The sequence below is a fragment of the Leiobunum rupestre genome, chromosome 6 (assembly GCF_980474605.1).
Source record: "Leiobunum rupestre chromosome 6, qqLeiRupe1.1.hap1, whole genome shotgun sequence".
In the NCBI taxonomy this organism is placed as follows: domain Eukaryota; kingdom Metazoa; phylum Arthropoda; class Arachnida; order Opiliones; family Sclerosomatidae; genus Leiobunum; species Leiobunum rupestre.
Window position 1 is genome coordinate 8,651,965 of NC_143389.1, and position 21,625 is coordinate 8,673,589.

Sequence of the window (21,625 nt, forward strand, 5' to 3'; positions counted from 1 at the left end):
TTACTCGTTTTAGAGACTTTTTGACAAAAATTACATGGGAAGTTAGATTTTCTAGACCAGCATTACGTTTCGTCACAATCAACGACCTTCGCATTAAAATCACTGTTGACTCCAGTTTTAATAACTTATATTAAGGTGAAATTTAATGTATTTTAAAATATCGCTTTGGCAATAAGAATGTTTTTTACTTACCGTATCATACCAGACTTTCCATTCCTGCAGAAACACAAAAAGGTTTAATCGCTGCTTATTTAAAAAGCAAAATATTTCTCACCAGTTTTAGAAAATTGCACATCTGGAAATAAAATAATTTGGTTTTTAAGATCATAAATGTCTTAAATTAAAAAAAAACTTACTTTATCTTCTTCCACTTCTTTGAACTAACAGCGATTGCAAAAGAATCAAGTTAAGAGTTAAGTCAATTAAAATCATTTTTATTCAAGGAATAATTATTGATCTATTCGAAGGAAGAAACTTTGGGAATCGTTTTATTTAAAATTAATATAAATCCGATATTAATACTACAAAGAACGACTTAGGTTTAAGACACGAAAATTACTACTTAATTTGTTTTTCACATAATAATTTATATTTTCAGTTAAGATAATTTAAAATAACTTATAAATGTGTGTATCTGTGTTCTACAAAAGTTAATTATTATTTTCTAGAAAAAATTTTAATTTGGTACCTACACATATCTTCTTCCTCATATTTCTCTCTTCTTCAAAAAGTTTTTTAGCACCCTGTAAAATCCCATGTTATATTTTTAACTCTATGAGGGTAATCAATAGCCTATTAAGTTAGCGTGCATTTAAAATGATATGAAATTCAGCAATATCTGACAGCAATCAGTCTCTTTACAATAAATATTGAACTGAAACATTAACCAATTTCGAGGCATCGTTTAGAGTTTTCAATTTTGAGTTTTAGCCGTAAATTTAATTAAGGGTAATACTAAATCTATTTCACTTACGGTATAACACACAGGTAAGATTTCTGTAAAGTTTTTATAAAAGAGTAAGGACTTCTGCTGATAATTTTCAAATATCTCTAAAAAATAATAAAATTTTAGTATAAGAAATTATTTAAATTAAGCCCAATATTTTGATTTGTTTTATCAAAAGAACCAGAATGTTTAAGGTAATTTTTAAATTTTACAACATTTGCGATTGGGCTGTAAACATCATTTTCACGCTTGGACAGAAAAGTTATAATAATATGTATTTAATCCGCGATAGCAGATTAGAAAGCTCCCACTTTCTTTTAAAGGAGCTATTTTGAATTCAAAAGTAATTAGTTATTTGAACCCTAACTTTAACAATATATTTAGCTGTGTTTACTATTGTATACTGATTTTTCACGAAATTAACTGAATTTTTTTTATCAAAATGTGAAGCGCATACAAAACAGCTGAGAACGCGCAAAATTTTTAAAATTCGCTCGGAAATGATTAACAGACGTTTCGAGATGGCACTATACGTTTTATAAATATCAATGGATAAATCATTTCTAAAATTAACCTACTAGGGATTTTAAAATCACTGTGTATGTCTGGGTGTCTGTGGGGGTGTGGGTGTATGTGTCTGTCTGGTCTGCGAACGCTTTCGCATTTTCAGTGCAAAGTGTAATCACTGCGTCCGCAGTTGTTTAATATTAGGGAAAAGGTTTTTCCAAAACCCCTTTTTTCGTCGTTGCGTGTAGTATATTATTTTACTCTTCTGCGTATCGTAATTGTGCGTGACTTGAAGTGTTTGTGACGGACCGAGTGCTAAGAGTTACGTTAAATGTCTTAGCATCCAGGTGGCAGGGTTTCCACCAAATGTTCACGGTTTATGTCTCGTTATCGGCGCCGAACGGGATTCGAAACCGAGTCACCTGCATGACAGACGGGTGCTCTAACACCGAGCTATCGACGCTTGTATAGTTGCGATGTTTTTCACAAACTGCTTTGGCGAAAGTCCTTTACGCTGTTATAAAGTTATTATCGACAATTTATTCTATAACATTTCAAATATTTATGAATTATATTTATATTAAATTTATAATTTATTAATAATTTAAATGCAAAATACGATCGTGATCAGAAATCGAACACGGGTCGTAGTGTTGCTTAGCGGATGTTTTACCGCTGAGCCATTGACTTCCCTGAAAACAAAGTACATAACAGGCAAAATGTATCAACAATGTCTCATTTTTTAAAATAATTTTACTGAAATGTGTATTTTTAGAGCTGTGTAATTGCAGGTGAGGAAAAAATACCGGATATTTATTGGCAAATAAATAAAAAGTTAAATTGACAGAATTAGCCGACCATCCTTTTTCCTTTTTGGTGTTTTTTTCTTATTAAAACCTTGAGTTCAAAACATTAGGTTCATTTCTTATATATACTTTAATCAGGTTAGCTAATACCCAAGGCATCACTCTCGGGCCAAGTCATCGAGCATATTCTATTGCCTTAAGAATAAAAGGTCTTTAAAAAGCCAAGAAATGCTTAAATTAAAGTTCAGCAAACCGGCTTGAAATAGTCAGAGAAACGAAGGTTCGAATATATTCGCCATGTTTATCGAAACATATGTTAAGTCATTTTTTTGAGTTGGTCGTCGATTTAAAAATGGCTTTCCAACCAATACCGGCCCGTAAACGAGGGGGGATATCAGTTCAAAATAGGTCAAGGCTTATTAACAACGAAAAGTTACTCAACTCTTTCGTTTGCCAAATTGGAAAATAAACAAACATTTAACATTAACCTTATAAAAATGCAAAAATATCACAGATTTAATGTGTTATTCAAGCTGGATAGAATTGTTGGTATGTCAATATCCTTTGATCGAAATGTTTTCTCGAAATGGATAATTAACACGAATAAAATTGTGTTATTTCCTTTAAATAGCTCGATTCTGGCTTTTTATAACGAAATGTCTTAGAAAAATTTACATTTAAAGATTTGCATGGCTCTCAAAAAGGTAACTACTAAATAACAAATTACACAAAAAGCGAGTCTCAGTTTCCAACTTTTGCCAATCAACGTGCATTGATAATGTCCTTAATTTCAAAATATTTTAAACAATGTCTCAATTTAATACCGAGCGAGTTATAAAAATTATCTGATTCATAATTTTGGATTCGGTGTTTCAAGCCCTTTTAGTAATTTAAGAAACTTTTCAGCAAGTGCCAGTGCTGACCCCCAACCCTAATCAAAATGTTTCAATTTCCCAAAGAATTGTTTTTTTTTCTTTAAAAATTAGGTGATTTTTTATCCATTAGGAATTATTCAAAACGGTTCTTCTACAAGTACGGCACGTTTTCAAGTTCCAAATCTCTAAAACGGTTGGCCTTAAGACATTTTGAGTTTAGTTTCAAGCAAAGAACACGACCGCTTATTTTTATCAAATCATTTATGAAAATAGATTTGTTATTAAATGGCCATATTCTTCATTTGTTCATAAATAGTAATGTACGTACTTGTATCTGAACATATGTAATCTTTTACCCATTCAGAGCTGCATGTGTACTTATCAGAATTTCCTTTTACATAGTACGTTAAAATAAAAGAACACATAAATACAGTAAACTTTATCATTTTGAACAACAGTACAAAAATATCTGATTCTCTTATATTTCTAGCCTTTGCTATTTGGATTCTGCGGGTTTAGTAAAAAAACGCAGAAGCGATCATTTAAAAACAGGGCCTTGTTTAATCAGCAGGTTTTAAAAGATGATGTTATCTCGAGTCAACTACCTCTTTATTTCGAAATAAAACATCTACGTTTTTCAACAGGACTTTGAAAATAGATCATGCTTGTGGATTGTATCGTTGTTCACCGCCCCATTGAAAGAATATTCCAATTATACAAATAATTATAGTTCAACCCAAGGTAATAGGTGTTTTTCGCTGGGACTGGTTCGTAAGTTGTGGAAGAGCTTTTATTTTGCCTAACTGGACTAAAATAATTAGGCTAATTTTTGGTTGGGGGTGATTGCAGAATAATTTAAAAACATTTAATCTAACATCTAAATTACATATTTGGAGTCCGATAATATTTGAAGCGTCTGTTTTCAAGACTGAACGAATTAATTTTGAGGTATTTTGGCCCCCTTGAGTATCGACGAAACATAGCTCGTTTTCTGACCGAGCGGCGGGAAAAACGCAACTCGAAAATTTTGGGGCAGACCCCAGGAAAGAGCTATTGTCGAAGGGTTACCAGTCTACCCACACATATCAGTTTTTTTCTAAGAAAATACAGATATTTGAATCTATAGACTATATTTAAATTTTACACAGTTTACAAAATTATACCTTACATTTAAATTAACGCAGTTTACAAAATTATACACTTCATTTAAATTTTACACAGTTTACAGAACTATACGATTCATTTTTAACAATTTTACAGTATTTAAATTATCTCATTGAAATAATGTATACAAAGAAATAAAACTGATAACAATTAGTTTCTTAACACTTCCCCGAAAACGTATTACTAAGAAGTTACATTTGATTTAAAAGGTTTTGTTTATTTTCGAATTGTTAATTTTTATTTTATTAATATTCGTTATTTCAAAATTACATAAATGTGGCACAGATCTTTTTTATATGATTATCATTTGGGTTTTTACGATACAGGCCCAATTTTTCTTATCGCATCCTAACAACACTTCACTAACTGAGCCCATTTTCCACTTGTGGCGAGGAATTTTTTCCTTAATATTAGTAGTACAACTCCGACTTTAAAGGTCATCACTTTTTTGGGAGGCAAGGAGTGGAGGGCGGATCTGAACCCTCTAATGTTTTCCTGACGCCATCGTTTCCATTGTCCGTTCAGGACGGTTTCCCTGTGTTAAATTTTCTTCGTATTCTCGTTCCGTTTTTGGTCAATTTTCAGTTTTTAAAGTTTTTTCCCCATTTTCCCAAGATGAGTTAAAGAGAGCCAGCGAGCTTCAAAGTGTGGCCTACTAGCCCCTGGAAGTAAGCTGCAACTGAGGATTTGTGTTCGTGTGATAGGTAAAAAACAAATCGAGGTAATTAGCGTAAAAAGGTTAACTTAAACAGTATTTATAGTCGCTGCTGATTGGTTTTGCGCTTGTTTTAGCCTACTTCCAGGGGTAAGTAGGACATGGGCAAACTACTACGCTTTGAAGCTTTCTGGCGCTCTTTTAACTCAAAGTAGGAAACGGGAAAAAACCGACATACTTCTCAACTCGACCCCAACCTAATGAACTGCCTTTCATTTTTTCTTATTATATTTTATGAAATCCATTAAAGGAACAAAACTTGCGAGACCTTCCCTTACCTTGTACAAGACGCGAAACATTCGTATACTCCAAAGAAAACACAAATGGTGCAATCAATCAATTTGTTTTCGATCCTTCAGAATTTTGTAAATATATTATTATCCACTGTAGGCGGCCGATTTGATAAGCCCAGCTGCTGGTGTTCCGTCTCCTTGTCCCGCTCTTATCTAGTTACACTAGATGTCATTAAACAATTATAACTTTTTATATAAGTTTTTAAAGTTATTTTATATTTAAATATCAATTTAATTTATTGCGCAAATAAAAATCTACAATGCGATTAGAGGGCTAAGTCAGCTGGTGACTTGTAAGCCCTCTATAAAAAACAATTTTCCATTAAGTTATTACAAATATGAATAGCTAGTGTATACAGCAGAATACAATTTAAACAAGTTGGCAAGCCAAAATATTCCTCTCCTCGGAAGAATTGTCCCTAGTGGTATTAATTTCTCGATATGACCCTTAAAGATATATCTCCGCAATTCAGAGTTATTTACTAAAAACGTAATCCCGGTTCGATCCCACCCGGTAAATTTTTTTAATTTTAATTAAAATAATTGAGACCAAACAACAGAGTTTAATTTATTCAGAATAATCTAAATTAAGTAGTAACAACAGCGAGTTAGACGCACTAAAACAATGCACAATTGAATTTAACCCTATTTACAGTACAAGTTTATCAGTTAAATATAATACGAAGCCAATTTTAATCAAAGAAATATCTACAGAGGATATTTGTATTTTTCTCGCTTACGAAATACTTGCCGCATCTTTAAAGCTCATTTTATTTCAACACTCGCCCTTGATGAAGATACCGTAGAATAGCAATATATTCGACATCTGCTAGTGGACGACTCGTAGACTTCCTGTTGACGTTGTGACACATACCGCATGAAAAAGACCAAAGCCGTCCAATTTCCAATATCATATAATGACTCGCACACCCATGAAATCAATGACTGCATTAGGAATCGTAGATGTCCAAGTATCCACACCAATAAAAAATGTATTAACAAGAAGCGAAAAACTTACCATCACAAAGCACAGGAAGCCACTTGACTAAACCACAGCTCCTATATCAATAAATGACCATAGACGGAATAGTAAGTGAGACACCTTACCATTAACAAACAGGAATTTTCGACGTTATTATCATGAAACCGGATAAGCTAAACAACACGACCTACACACTATAAAGTCTCCTCCAAAACTGGACGTTTTCGTGGAAACAAATTAATCTCAAAAAACCAAAGATAAAAATATACGATCAAAGAATAAACTTTGTCCCCTCGGAGAGGTAAAAATAATAGCCGTTACATTAAGCTAAAATAAATGTGTATACCAGTTTATTAAGGTAAGTTAAATTGAGTAAAATTAAGCTAATTTTGGTAAATACCTATTAAGATGAACGTGAATAAAATACGGTCTGGTTAGTTGAGTAACAATTAGTGTTGTTTTGAAAACTAACTAAGCATAGGGACAATGGAGGTAAGTGTGATCAAAATATGTTTTTGGTAGTTTAATTGAAATTACTCTTAAACTAAAAATAGCCCCCTCTTAAGAATTGGTAGCATTAATACGGCCACTTTATCCTACACAACCACGGAATCAAATGTAATATTATTTAAATAGTGGAATAAATATTAATTATTTAATTTAACTCTGTTACTGATCACTCTTACCCCCAAAATGCGGGGCAAGTGTGATACGGGTGAGGGGTGGGGTAATTGTGAACACTTGAAATCCTTGACCAATCGCAATGAATTTGCATACACGGTTAAATATGGTAGATCTAGTAAAAAGTTTAATTGATAGCGATGTATCCCGTTTTTGTGTTTTTGTTCTTCTGCTCTTGCTCGTTCTTTCCAATAAGTAGATAATTATAATATGGATTATTTTTCGTAGTTTCAGGGCCTGTTCCAGAGACGAAAAAAAATTTACGAGACAAAAAGTTAAGCTCAACGAGGGAAATATTCGATCTTTTTTTTATTATTTAATTATTTATATGATATAAAACGAAAAGAAGAACGATCAAACTGTATTATTTTCGTTTTGATGTATTTTAGAGGGCCACGGCGAAAGACTATCGACGCAGAACTGTCAATTTGAGTGTGGAGCTGCATCATTCATCGTGGGACAGCGGCTATCAACAGTCGCGTGCATCATTGCGTCAGTTTCCCATCAACCCGTGAAGATATTGCGTACTGGCCTCAGAGTACTCACGATTCAAGCATATGGGCGAATTTCGATCTCAGGACCCGTCTTTCCCTAATGAATACAGAGGGAAATGCTTCATTGGAGACAGTGGCTACCCTCGCAAATTGGTCGAAAACCGAGAACATCGCAGGAATAAGTAGACCATTTGGATTAAAATGGAATTTGCATGCCTTTGCAAGTGTTCTTATTAAACTTAAATTTAACTTAACTTGATTTCCCTTGAACATAGCTTTTCTTATTTTTAAAATTGCCCCCATCCACTTTATAACGAGGATAGTCAGGGGTTTAGCGTTTGGTGATCTTAAGTCAACTACCTGCAATTTCCAAACCTTTTTGTGCCAAAAATTGTTATTTTCACACGATACATTTTTTCTTATTGTAAAATCTGGTTATTACTTGTATTAAACCTTTACTTTTTGCATTTGCTTCGCTTTTAAACTCTATTAAACTGCCATTTTGTTATTATCCGTCTAATTTTTTAACGATAATGTTACATATACATATAATGTATCACTTAAAACTATATTTCCTTGGCTCAATTAATAAATATTCCTAAAAAATTATTGTAAAGGGATAAAATATAATAAAAAGTATTATAAGAATTCAAATTTACCGCGAAATTGACTTCAGGAAAATAATAGATGGAGACAGTTTTTTTCATGAAAGAAAACATCAGCTGACAGAAATATCGAGAAGAAACGTACAACTGCCGATAGTGAGGTCTAGACAAGCTTAGTATTTGAACAATGAATTTAGTAAAATCGGTAGAATGAAATGGGACATAAAAATACAAGGGAGAAAGGTAATTAATGTTATTTTGAATGGTTTATTAATTCTATGTCTACGAGCGAGGATTAAAATGGGGTTTTAACGTTATTTTGGATGCATCAGGCACTAACGCATTATGAATACCAATTAGAATCAGGTTAGTGTTGTATACATTATTTGAGAATTCTGTAAAAATTTGACCCATCTACTCTCGTTGATTGACCATTTCATTAAGGATTGATGATAAAATTTTGTTTATCCTCTCCTGATTGTTCACAACAGATTGCGCTGCCTTATCTAAAGTTTCAGTCCCGCTACTTGGATAAGACTATGGCGACAGAAGATGGGCTCCTGGTTGAGTTGACTTTTCCGGAACGTTATTATGTGAAAATGGATTTTCCACTAAACTTTCTTCGATTATGAAAATGTATCTAAGGGAAGGCAGTTGCTAATCTAAAAATAGACCATTTAAATTGATACTCATCTGTGCAGTTAACTCGATCGCCGTTATCTTTTTGATGTTATTGGGTTACGAATTGGTGAAGCTAAAAAATATTTCAAATAATTCATGGAATCCGTATTCAATTTTTAATCCTATTATACTGGGGCCTTTCAACGAGCAATGCCTAGCATCACCACTGCCAACACTTGGTGGTGTATCCATCGGGCTTATGTGAAAAACTCCGGCATTTGGGGTCCTAGTAAATGCACTTGTATTCGGTTTTGATGGTGGAGCGTAGGAAACATTGTGGGCAGTGACTGATAATGTTTTTTTTTCTGCACGTGTAATGTTTTACTTGTTATTGTATATATATATATATATATATATATATATATATATATATATACAGTAACAAGTAAAACATTACACCTGCAAAAAAACATTATATATATATATATATATATATATATGAATTGTGTATTGCTTTACATATTCGGAAATAAATAGCCGCAGTGTCTATATGCGGCTATCACCACCAGCTATCCCTCTAATTGCCTTTTCGCCAATTAATTTAACACTCCAGTGGCTTTTTTATACCTAATATTGTCTTGAGCTTTCTCTCTTCACTACACTTTTGAAGTCGTACCATTTGGTTCTTAGTTGAGGGCCTGTTCTCATCACACCCATTCCGACTGCTGAAACTTCCTTCGCAATTTCCTCACAAGCTTTCGTTACGTTGCCTCTAGTCCTGCTACAAGAGCTCCTATTTCCATACCACTGCATTTCTTACGCCTTTGCTCACTTTCATCTCCAGCTTCCCTTTTATTTATCGCCATTGTTAATAAGTCAAATGAAAAATAATAAATATTCCGTTTTCTGAACCAACATTGCATTCTGGAAAACATTCAAACAAGCAAGACGACTAGGCTATATCACAACTTCAACGCCTACAAAATATCAGAAAAATTCATATTCTCCGTATTTTATCATCGGAAGGCATTAGTCCAAATACACGTTTAGGGTCGTCAATAAGAGACCTTTCGAATAGGTCAACCTTTTGTAGAAAAGCTTATTATTTAACTAAAGATTTATGCAATGTACCAAAAGCATCCCGTAGAATGATAATTTTTATTGCTAATTAGTAACAAGAGTTAGTAAACGCCTAGTAGTTATCCGGATTTCCGTATAATAACTACGATTAATTGTGAAATAAATCGTTACTGACTTTTGGTGTATTTCGGAATTGTTGAGATTTTTTGGTGTTAACTAACATCTGTAATATTATTTAACAGTCATTACAGTCTTCTTAATAAAGAGAAGCAACTAATAAAATAAAAACCTAGAACTCAACTCAAAAAGAATTCTAACCCACCCAACGGAAAGATATTTCACCTTTCTCACATATTCACCTATTTGAATAGATCTTTCCATAAAATGTTCAGTAAGAGGGGGACGGAAAACTGTTTTCGCAAGGATGATTTAGATCAACGTTAAATATATTACTCCTTGTTTTTACCCTCGCTCGATTCTTGAGCTCGGTATGTCGTCTGCTACCGAGTGTAAGTATTTACAAAACACGGCGGATTAAAATTAATCCAAGTGAAATTAATTAATTTGTTATAGCAAGTGTTTAAAGTATAAAATAATTTAGTTTACTTAACTAATCATAAGAGAAGAGGATTTAAATATTTAAAAAAACGAAAAATTTTGTACGGTTTTGATAATGCTTACATTTTATAGCCTTGTGACCTAAGGCTTAATATTTCATTGACAGTCGCAGTATTGTTTCGGGTAAAGATTGTTCTTTATCATAAAATACTAGCTAATAAATATCTAAGAATTAACAAAACTTTCACAGAGTTTATATAAGTATTGCAAGAATAATTCATTTAATTAGGATCAAAAATAAATTAAAACTGAGCTCCGTGTAAAATGTTTGGGGAAATCTTACAGGCGGAAAATGCAAAGAGTACAGCCAACTTATTGGTGGAGTTCTGCTGTAAAAGTGAATTTTTAGAATGCTTTGTTTTACATGTGGTCCGAAATTTATATATCGGTGCTTCAGACTAATCAAAAAGATATTTAATAAACTAAAACATATATATATATAACATACTCTTTCTTTTTTTTAATCTTCTCCAAATCGCTTTGGCGGATGAATGTTTGTTCTGGATCTGCTTGATTTCAGTCCGTGCCCCAAGCGTGCTGACTGTACCTCTTGTTGACGAGGTCCTTGTCGAGGCATTGGGGAGTTCCCTTTTGTGATATCATCTGGCATTGATAAACGTGCTGAAGGAGATTTTGTTGAACTTGTCCCAGGCTGTACCCGTTCGTACATCCTACAGTGATCTTCCTGAGAATGTCGTACCGAGGAGATATGTGATGACTTGACTGCTATTTTTTCTCGCAGCGGTGATGGTGGGTAAATTAAGTCTCCCGTTCTCCTCAAAGATAGTGGATACTCCATTTTTTCCTGCGGCTCAGTACCTTTTGACTCTCTTCCCTTCCTCTCATTGGCTTCTTAATGGTGATCTTGACATCCGGTTTCATCAATTATAAGCAGCCTTGCTTGACATCCAGTTTCATCAATACCAGGCAGTCTTTTCCTTTCTTGTCTGACAATGTACGTTTCTGGAGGAAAATCTTATATGATATTTCTGATTGGTGGTTGATCCTGCTTGCCCTTCTTATCTTGAATAATGTGCTTATGCATTGTATACTCTGGTTGTATATTCTGTTTTACTGAATAATCGATTCAGAGTATTCTAATCTCTTCGTGACAGCTGTAATATGATTTGGGACAGCCTTCCTTAATGAAACGTAGCGCTAATTGACTGACTGGATCTTTACTTAATGCTTCCTTCATTTCTGTAATTTTGTGGTCTGCCAACACTGAGATAGCAGGGACGGCAACGTTGGGCCCTTCCAGTTCCGGCATGCTAATAGCCATGTCTTCTAACGGAGCTCTCGAAACAGTATCTGCCACATACATTTTGGCTTCGGGTACATATGTCGATATCGCAGCAGTCGCAACACCATTCGTGGGAGTCTATAGGATTGTAGGTACATTGGTTTGTTTATAATTGAGACTTAAACGAGGGTCCGTTTCGACAGTGAACTTGGAGCCTGTTATATAGTAATGAAAGCGATCGCACGTGTAGACCATTCCCAACAGTTCTCTCTCAATTGGTGCAAAGTTCTTTTGGGTGTCCGTGAACGACGTAGAGGCGTATTCAATCGGGCGCCCCTCTTGCAGAAGGACAGCCCCAACGCCTTTTTGACTACTGTCAACTGAAATTGTACAATGTAACTGTGGGTTAATCAGAGTAAGAACCGGTGTACGACTCAACAAATCTTTAATTTGCTGGAATAGCTGGCCATGGTTGGCATCCCAGGAAAAAGTAGCGTATTTCTTCAGTAAAGCGCGCAACGGCGCTGACAACGTCGAATAGTGAGGCAAAAATTTGGCCACAGAATTTGCCATACAAAGGAAACGTTTCAGTTAGGCTCTATCAGAAGGACGAGGCAACTCTTATGGACTTGACTTTCGCAGGGTCGATCTCTAGGGCATCCGGACTGATAACATGTCCTAGATAATGTATTTGTTTATGTGCCAGCTGCATCTTGTTTGTGCTGAAGGTTAATCCCTTTTGACGGGATCTGTCTACAATGGTGACCAATAATTGATTATGTGCCGGTACACCTTTTCTACCAATTATAAAATTGTCCGTTGATATGTGCGTGGTAGGGAACTGTACCGGAGGGTAAATCTAATGCATTATTCGTAGAAAAATTGACGATGAGGTACATACTCCCAACGCAAGTCGCAGAAAACAAAACCATCCCCTTGGAGTGGCGAATGTGCATAATTTTGAGCTCGGTTCATCCAATTCCACCTGCCAGAAGGCACTTTGGGCATCTTAAACTGTAAAAGTGTCAACTCTCGAGGATCCAACACGATCAAGAAGGATCCATGAATTCGGCTTTAATATTATTAACATCCTCTGAAATTGGTGCAATAATACCATGTACCTGCAAATATGCAAGCTCCTTTTGAACTGCGGGCTGTAACGTCTTGGGCACCGGTAAGGCAGCATTGATTGATGGGCTCACATTGGTGTGCAACTGAATCAGTCGAAACAATCCTGGTAACGTGATACAATGTCTTGCGGTGACAGCTGTTTTATATCGTCCAGTGACAATGCTGGGACTGGGTGAGGCCTCTCTGAAACCATGTTAATTGAATGCACTCCTTTATTTGTTTGTGCATGCTGCCGATTAGACTTGTTGGTTGAATCTCGAGTGGCTAACCACTTCTTTAAATTTTGTACACCGATTACGCCGGATTACGCTTAGATTAGCACAGCCAAAGGCAGGGACTTCATAGATTACGAGTTATCCCATTAGTACAGTCAAAGGTACAGCTCTGTACACCGATTACACTGAATCTAGAGACCCTCGTAGTGGCCATTTATGTCGAGAGACCAGTTTCAATTCCACCGATGGCGTGACATAAAAACATTGGCGAGACGTTGCAGCTGCTTAAGCGCAAGTAATATAAATGACGCCCAAGATGGAAATCCCATGCCCGGAATACGCCTTGACTGTGTACGGAGCAGGACAAAGCTGTGGTTTTGTTACTAACATGTCATAGATATCCTTATGGATAATGTTGACCTGAGATCCCGTGTCGATTTTCATCGTAATCGGAAAATTTTCCATAAACATTTTATCGAGCCATTCATCCAGGTCCTGTAATTGCTTGATTAGTTTCGTTGCAAAATAGTGAATGTGCAAATAAGGACAACTCATCCCGTGGGTGTAGATCGTATGTTTCATCCATGCCATGCATAAGGAGTAGCCTGACCTGATACCGTCCAGTACTGTTCTTGCTGCAGGGGTTGGTCAGTCGGACTGAAATATTGATGCGTCGCTGATGTGACCAAGGAGTGTACTGGCTGGACTGAGCGGCAAAACGAAGCGAAATGACCCGGCCGAGAGCAATTATAGCACTGTGCATTACGAGCCGGACAAGCATTGCATGGGTGGATGGCTCCACCGCAATTGCTTCATGAACTAGCTGGACGGTAAGCTGCTGCGGGTGACTGGGCAGTTTGTTGTGTTGAGGAAAAACGATCCTGCCGAAAGCGGTATGCTTGTGGACGAGGTTGACCACTCGGCCGTGCAAAAGCCTGATGAGGAAAGGTTGAATTAGGCTGTTGTGTAAAGCGAGGCTGTGAGGATATACCATTTACACCAAGTAACAAATTTATAACCAACTCACTCTGGATGAAGAATCCCGTAAACAGGTTATAATAAATACATCAAGAGGTCTTTTTGAGAGTAACACATTACCCTTTGGAATTGCATCCGCTTCTGCTATTTTTAAGAAATTTATCGAAATACTACTTCAAGGTCACGACACTTCTATTTCATTTCAGGATGATATCCTTGTTGGTGGCAAAGACAATGATGACATTTAATCAAGTTGAACAGGCTTTTGGAAATGTTAACTGTCAAAAATGTAAAGCTAAATCGTGATCTATGTCAATTTTTGAAGACTTCGATAGAATTTTTGGGATACAGAGTTGATAAAAATGGAATTCACCCACTTGAATCTAAACTTAAAGCAATTCATGAAGTACCCACTCCTAAATCAGTGGAATATATTCGATCTTATATTGGATTAAGCATTTACTATGCACGATTCATTCCAAATGACCCAACACTCCTAGCACCATTTAATCAGCTTCTTCATAAGAATGTAAAATTAACTTGGACAATATTTCATTAGGAACAATTTGAGCAAGCCAAGAATGCCATACAGGGTTCTAACGTACTTCTAAGATGAACTTCTTGCCTGTAATGCCTCTCCTGTTGGTGTAGGCACCGTCATTTCCCACGTAGTCGATGGCATTAAAAACCCTATCGCCTTTGCGTCCAGAACATTGTCCAGTGCAAAACAGAAATACCCTCACTTTGAAAAAGAAGCCTTATCGATCATTTTTCGTGTTATTAGACTTAGGTATTATTTTCTGGGTAAAAAATTCACTTTGGTCACCGACTATAAACCGTTGGTTGTGATATTTGGAAGTAGTAAACCGTTACCAGCAACCACTGCATCCCATTTACAGCGGTGGGCTTTGACTTTGTCCGGTTATTCGTATCATATTGTTTACAAGAAAGGTGCTGAACATGAAAATGCTGATGCACTAAGCCGTTTACCCTTGACGACTGCGCCAACAAATACGCCAGCTCCTTCAGAACTGATACGTTTACTCAGTACAACCTCAGACTGTCCAATTAATATTAAAATGATGGCCCAAGCTACTAAAGATGATGAATTACTTTCACAGGTTCTCAACTTTACCATGATTGCATTAAGTTTTCAGTTCCACTTCAAAAATATTACAACCACCTGACTGACATAACAGTAGCTGAGGACATTTTAATTATATCCAACAAGGTGATTGTACAAAACTCTTTGCGGCAAGCTATTTTAACAGAATTGCACAGTACACACCAGGGCACAAGATCTATTAAAGAATTAGCTAGATCGAAGGTATGGTGGCCAGGTATTAATGAAAAAATTAAACAACTATCGAAATCATGCGCTATATGCAGAAAAAAATGCCCCTATGCCACCAAAACAATTATCTAGCTGGCAAAAAGAAGATTCACGCTGGAAGCGTGTCCATATGGATTTTAAAGGGCCTGTTGAAAATCACAATTTATTAATTACTGTGGACTCATATTCCAAATGGCTGGAAATCGACATAACATCACCTACATGTACATCTTCGTCAACAGTCATAAATTGCCTTCGCACACATGTGGCACGGTTAGGAATCATGCCAACACTTGTTACTGACAATGATACATGCTTTTCCAGTGACGAATTTCAGAAATTTATAAGAAAAACTGGTATATGACAAGTCCTCCTTATCACCCTGCCAGCAATGGACAAGCTGAACGATCCGTTCGCACCGTGAAGACAACCTTACAAAAATTAAATGGAGAAACTTCACCAACTACTGAGATGATAAACGTAGGTTTTGAGAAATTCAAAGAGGGCACACTTCAACAGAATATTGCTAGAATCCTGTTAAATTATCGTCGTACTCCTATTAAAAATGAAAAATCTCCAGCTGAAGTTATGTTTAACCGCAAAATTTTTACTCGCCCCGATTTGTTTCACCCTCTCAAAAAACAAGGGAAAAGTAATGTTAGGATAATGATAATAATGATAATATACACATGTATAAATAACTTCACCATTCACCACTAGATGGCGCGACCAGCATAATGAATCACCAGTTTGGAGGGCGGAGAAAAAGGAATATCTTCCGAAGTCGGGTCGGATTGTAGAAGGTTACCATGTGCTAATCAATAAAATGTCTTTCATTTTTATATTAAAACAATTTCTATTTAATTATCAATTAACCTCAACAAATATCAATAACATTTATCTTTAGGGTAAGCTTGTTTCGCTTTTAACTTTCACAACGAATAATATTTACAGGGCTTTTTAGTAATTATCATAATGGGGAAAAACTTCGATAGTTATCACAGAAGACAAAATCCTAATATGGTACCTCTCTACTTTCCAAAAGAAATTTCATTACCTAACACTAAATTTTAAGTAAGTTTATCGCACTGTGCTCAGTTGGCCACGGAAACATGCAAAACCTAAATTAATTATATTAAGCAGCTCGGGGAAAAACTCATAATGCATAAATTTTGAACTGCGAAACTTTATACGAATATTTAAAAAACACAGGGGCGACGATATAGGGTACGCAGGGTACGCAACTGCGTGGGGGCGCAAGAGGTTTGGGGGCGAATTTTTTCGAGGACTATAAAGTGAGTAAGTTTTATAGTTGGCGCCAAAAGTAGGTAAAGACTGGTTTAAATTTGATGTATTTCAGTCTTTAAACACGAGTAGTTTATTTAAATGCGTTACGAGTTTTACGCTACTTCTTTTTAACTTACTCTTCGAAGAATTAGTTCATAACGCAGGGTACACGCCGGAGACTTTTAAGATTATCTAGTCGCGTTACGAGATTTACTCTACTCTACTTTAAGTTTTACTGCTTAGAATTAGCTCATAAAGCAGGATACACGATGGACACGTTTTTACTCTATGTTACATTTCTACGTTGGAGAGCTTAATAAGGAGACGGGTTGTTTAAATTTAAAAGTAACATATAATGTGATATTCGCAGTGGCGGCGCCAGGATATTACTATGGGTAGGCTACTTAATACTTTAATTTGCCCCCCCCCCCCTTTACATACACTAACTAAACAAAACTGTGACAAAACCGGTTTATTTTTAATAATTTACAAAAGAAATGTACCTGACTGTTTAAATGTACTCGGAAGTTATTTTTTTTTAGTCGATGAGCGTAACAATGCACATATGGGCAACATCCTCCAACAGCATTCTCTATTTTGCCGGGAGTAGTGGCTCACTCCTGTAATCCCAGGCGTCCGGGAGGCAGAGTTTGTGGATGGCCGTGTGAGGACGACGACCAATCCCACAACGGGTGATCGGAATACTTCCGCCACGGGTGTCCCCACCCCTGTCCCCCCGTATCCCCCCGTTGGCGTGGCCGTTACACATATCTCGCCCTGATTAATCAGTTATTGTGTGCTGGTGTCTAAGGCCTTGGGTCGACTCCGATGTGTGGATGTCAAGAAAAAAAAAAGCATTCTCTATTTTCACTTACAATTGTTGCAACGCTTTATTTTATCTTTATTTTGGAAATTGGGACTCGGAGAGTCGGAAAACCGCGCAATTTATCATCTGTCTAACGATGCAACTTTTTTTGAAGTAGCTAGTTTAGCAGCTACAACGAATCAAGGCTGCGTTCGAAAAATATTAAAAATCACTGTTCAGTGTTCGCAACTTAAAACAGCTGGCTTTTAATTCGGATTTTGATATTTCTAGTTTCGCAAATCATTTTAGGGGGCTGTTCGGGGCCCCTTCATCTAGATTTGGGACCCCTACAAGCGAAATAAAAGTAGGCTGTAGCCTGCGTAGCCTGTATAGCCTACCCCTGGCGCCGCCACTGGATATTCGATGTACTTTTGTCTAAGTACCGTCACGTACCCTACATCATTTTTGTTGAACAATGAAAAATGCTAGGAACCAGAACCGGAACCCTGATAGTCCGAAAACATGGAACCGTTGCATCCCTAATATATATATATATATATATATATATATATATATATATATATATATATATATATATATATATATATATATATATATATATATATATATATATATATATATATATATATATATATATATATATATATATATATATATATATATATATATATATATATATATATATATATATATATATATATATATATATATATATATATATATATATAGATATATATATAGATATATAGATATATATATAGATATATAGAAAGGGGCGCAAAATATTACGTGGCGTGGGGGCGCTACTAACCCAAGCTTCGCCACTGAAAAAACACTATTATTAACATCAATTAGCAGTTTAACATAAAATCCACCTTGAAAATGTTGTCTTTCGGTAATGTGGGTATAAAATTTTAAACGAAATTTAAAATGAAAAATTTTATTTAACCTAATCACATATGAAGGTTTTACAAATAAACATTTAAGCCTGAATAAATGACAATGCCGTCGCGTCGCAAAAAAATAAGATACCCATAGCGCCAAATTAAAAGGGCCGTCAAAACTAGATTTCAAATTCTTTAATATCTGAATTCACGAAAATTACCCGCTAAATACACGAAAAATAACTCTTTAGTCCTAAATACACGCAATTAATACGGTATACATTAACACCGCATTCATTAGTGAAATCAATGCTACTATAACTTTATAAGTGCCTCACAAATTCGAAAAATAAACGTATATTAACCAATAAAAACACGTGATAAAAGACGTTGTGAGTGGTGATGAACGTTTGGCGAACTTATGCACTTTTTTAGTATCAGGTTGTTTACCAAGTTCCTCGTATAATTTGTCTCCTCGATCATGACTAGCTTTTAAGATTGTTTTTAAGCCTTTTTCTGTCAAATTTACCCAGTCGTTTGCGGACTCCAAAACGTTTGAAAAGGGAACAGCTGTCCATCTCCAGCAATACTAATGTAGCAAAAGGTTATTGCAATACACGTCCATTTGTTAGGTTATCTTAATAATGGTCGTTGTCGCAGCATTGTTTCACAAAACACAAACTTCGTACACAGATAATTGGTGGTTTATTGATGCCATCTGGAGAGACTACTAAATAGTTATAGTTTCTTTATCGTGAAAGTGAAAAACCATAGATAGGGTGTTATTCAATTTGGATTAAAACCGCGGTTTTTGATAATAAGTTTTCAGAATTTTATAAATGTTTATGTACGTATCGCCTCGTAACATATAAAATATGGATGCTTATCTCCTTTTGATGTAAGTTTTGAAAAGTTTCTAAAGCAGGTTTTAATTTGGAGCCTAAAATGTGTTTTAATAAAATTTTGTCTGGATTTTTAAACAAATAAAATTTAAATGTTTTGATTATAGTTTTTAAATACATCTTAGATCTTACGAAAATAGAAGTCTAATTTAAGGATGGAACTATAATAAATAAGAATCAGGTCTTAGGGTAGACTGCAATAAACAGTTCTGTTCGAAACGTCAAAATAAAACCTGTCATGTCAAGAAAGATTTATTTGAGTTTATTTTGTTACCAAGTGTTTAAAATTTGTTCATATCAACATTCTGTAAATAGCTTAATTTTATTCTAAGAAATTAAAAACCAAACGTTTCAAAATCAAGTACAGCATGTTTTCGGATAACTGCTTAGATTTACTTTTTCCCCGCTATTCTTGGTCAACCTCAATTACAAGCGGGTGATTTGGATTTTAATATGGAGTACCTTTCCATCATGCGGCCGCGGCCGGTTGCTACTACCTCAGACTTACTTCAAGGGGAGGGACAGAGTTACATAGGTTTAGAGCTTCCTACATCGTATTAAATTCAACTATCTTTGGCTACTCTGAACAAAGTAGGAATATGTTCCGCTTGGATCAAAGTCATCATTGAACACATACTAACATTGAAGCAGCTTGAGAGTAAACCTTATATATAATCTACCGTGTCTTTACAAAAGGTTAAACTATATGTATTAACCTTGTTCGACGTTTTGCCAACTGCAACTGAACAATATACTTTTACCACGAGCGAAGCCACTACAAATCAATTGAATACTGATGTAGATACATTCTTTTCTTTCTTAAATAATTCAATTAATAACAGATTACCATGTAAGCAGGCTTGAAAATTACGGTGGTCCACTAGTCAAAAACCAGTTTATTAATTCTTGGACTAGTTTATTTATTCAAAAATTTTGGGTTCACTGGTCCCTGGGACTAGTTTATTAATCCGAATTTTTTTCAAAAATTGAGGAGGGACCAGGTTAATAATTCAGGCTTTCAAACAATTTTAGATCCTTTAACATTTGGTTATACACTCCTAGCTTACTAATTCTAGATAAAACAAAATTTCGCTCTAAACGCTACTTTAAACAAGGTAAGAGGATCGAGGAGAGTCTTTCAACTTTTCTATTAGTTTCTGAACAATCTGTTAGCCTTGGTAATAGTGTTAGGTCAACTTAGGTGAGAATTAAACTAGTTATAATAAATTAATAATAAATAAATTATAATCAGAGGGCGAATGACAGACAGCCATACAACAGAGGCCAAAATGCTACTGGACCAGTTGAAAAATAAATGGGGCAGGGGTCACTGGTCCCATATGGACCACTTGAATAATTTGAGGAGTAAGGGTTCACTGGTCCCAAGGACCAGTTTTTAAAAAAAAAAAACATTATTTCCAAGCCTGCATGAAAAACCTATCGTACTTATAAAACCAAAGAAGAGAACATTTAACATCAATATCGAACAGTAAAGAAGATTTTCGTCAGCGACAATACATTATTGCCGGCGTCTGCTGCCGAAGAAAGGGCCTTTAGTTCTGGTGGACAAATCCCAACTGTAATGTTCTTGCGTTAAATTAAGAGACATTTGATTCCTAATAAGAACTAAATATTTTATTACAATGGAGGGTACAAAGCATCAGTCTTACACCGGCAGGTGCTTTCCTTCTTGAGCCTTCTTCCTGCTCTAGATCACGTGACGACATGTTATGTTAAAATACAGCTGGCGCTCTATTCTTATGGAACCGCGCGATATTTTAATATTTGGTTATTACATTTTTCCCGTTTAAAAAAACTATGAAGACTTATACATTTAATTGGGGGTACATGATATACGTTTAAAGGAAATAGCATTAATATTGAGCGTTTAGTGACGAACGTTGTTACATTTCGTCTATAAAAAAACGTGGTGGATGCCGGTTTGGTCGTATTGGGTAACGGCGATCTGGTTCACCAGGAGGTGTTTCTGCTCTTCCTTGTCCAGGGTGGTTGTCAGCTGGTCGGATTTACTGTCCAACCGGAATACGATTTGGTGGAAGTTGCTGGGGTGCAAAATCGTCGATAGTATCGTCTTGATTGCCATCGTAGGGGGAGTTTCCAGTTAAATGCTTGGAGAAACTTTGATATCTATAGTGATAGTGCGAAGGTTGTTAGAAGCAGTAATCATGGAACAGTTTGTCTTCGATATAACAGTGGATCTGGTGCGAATGTCGGGGTAAGCTTTCTTTGCGTTCTTGTTTTAACGAGGATGCGATCCCCAATGGCAAATGCATGGTTTATAGCACGTTGCACAGATTTAAAATAATGTTTGCCTGAGCCTGAACGTCGAGGTACTCGCGAAGTTGTTGTTAAAATTTCTAGTGCGCTTTTATTAATCTCTTTAATATTTTGGTGGAAATTTTTTGAAAGCGATAAAGC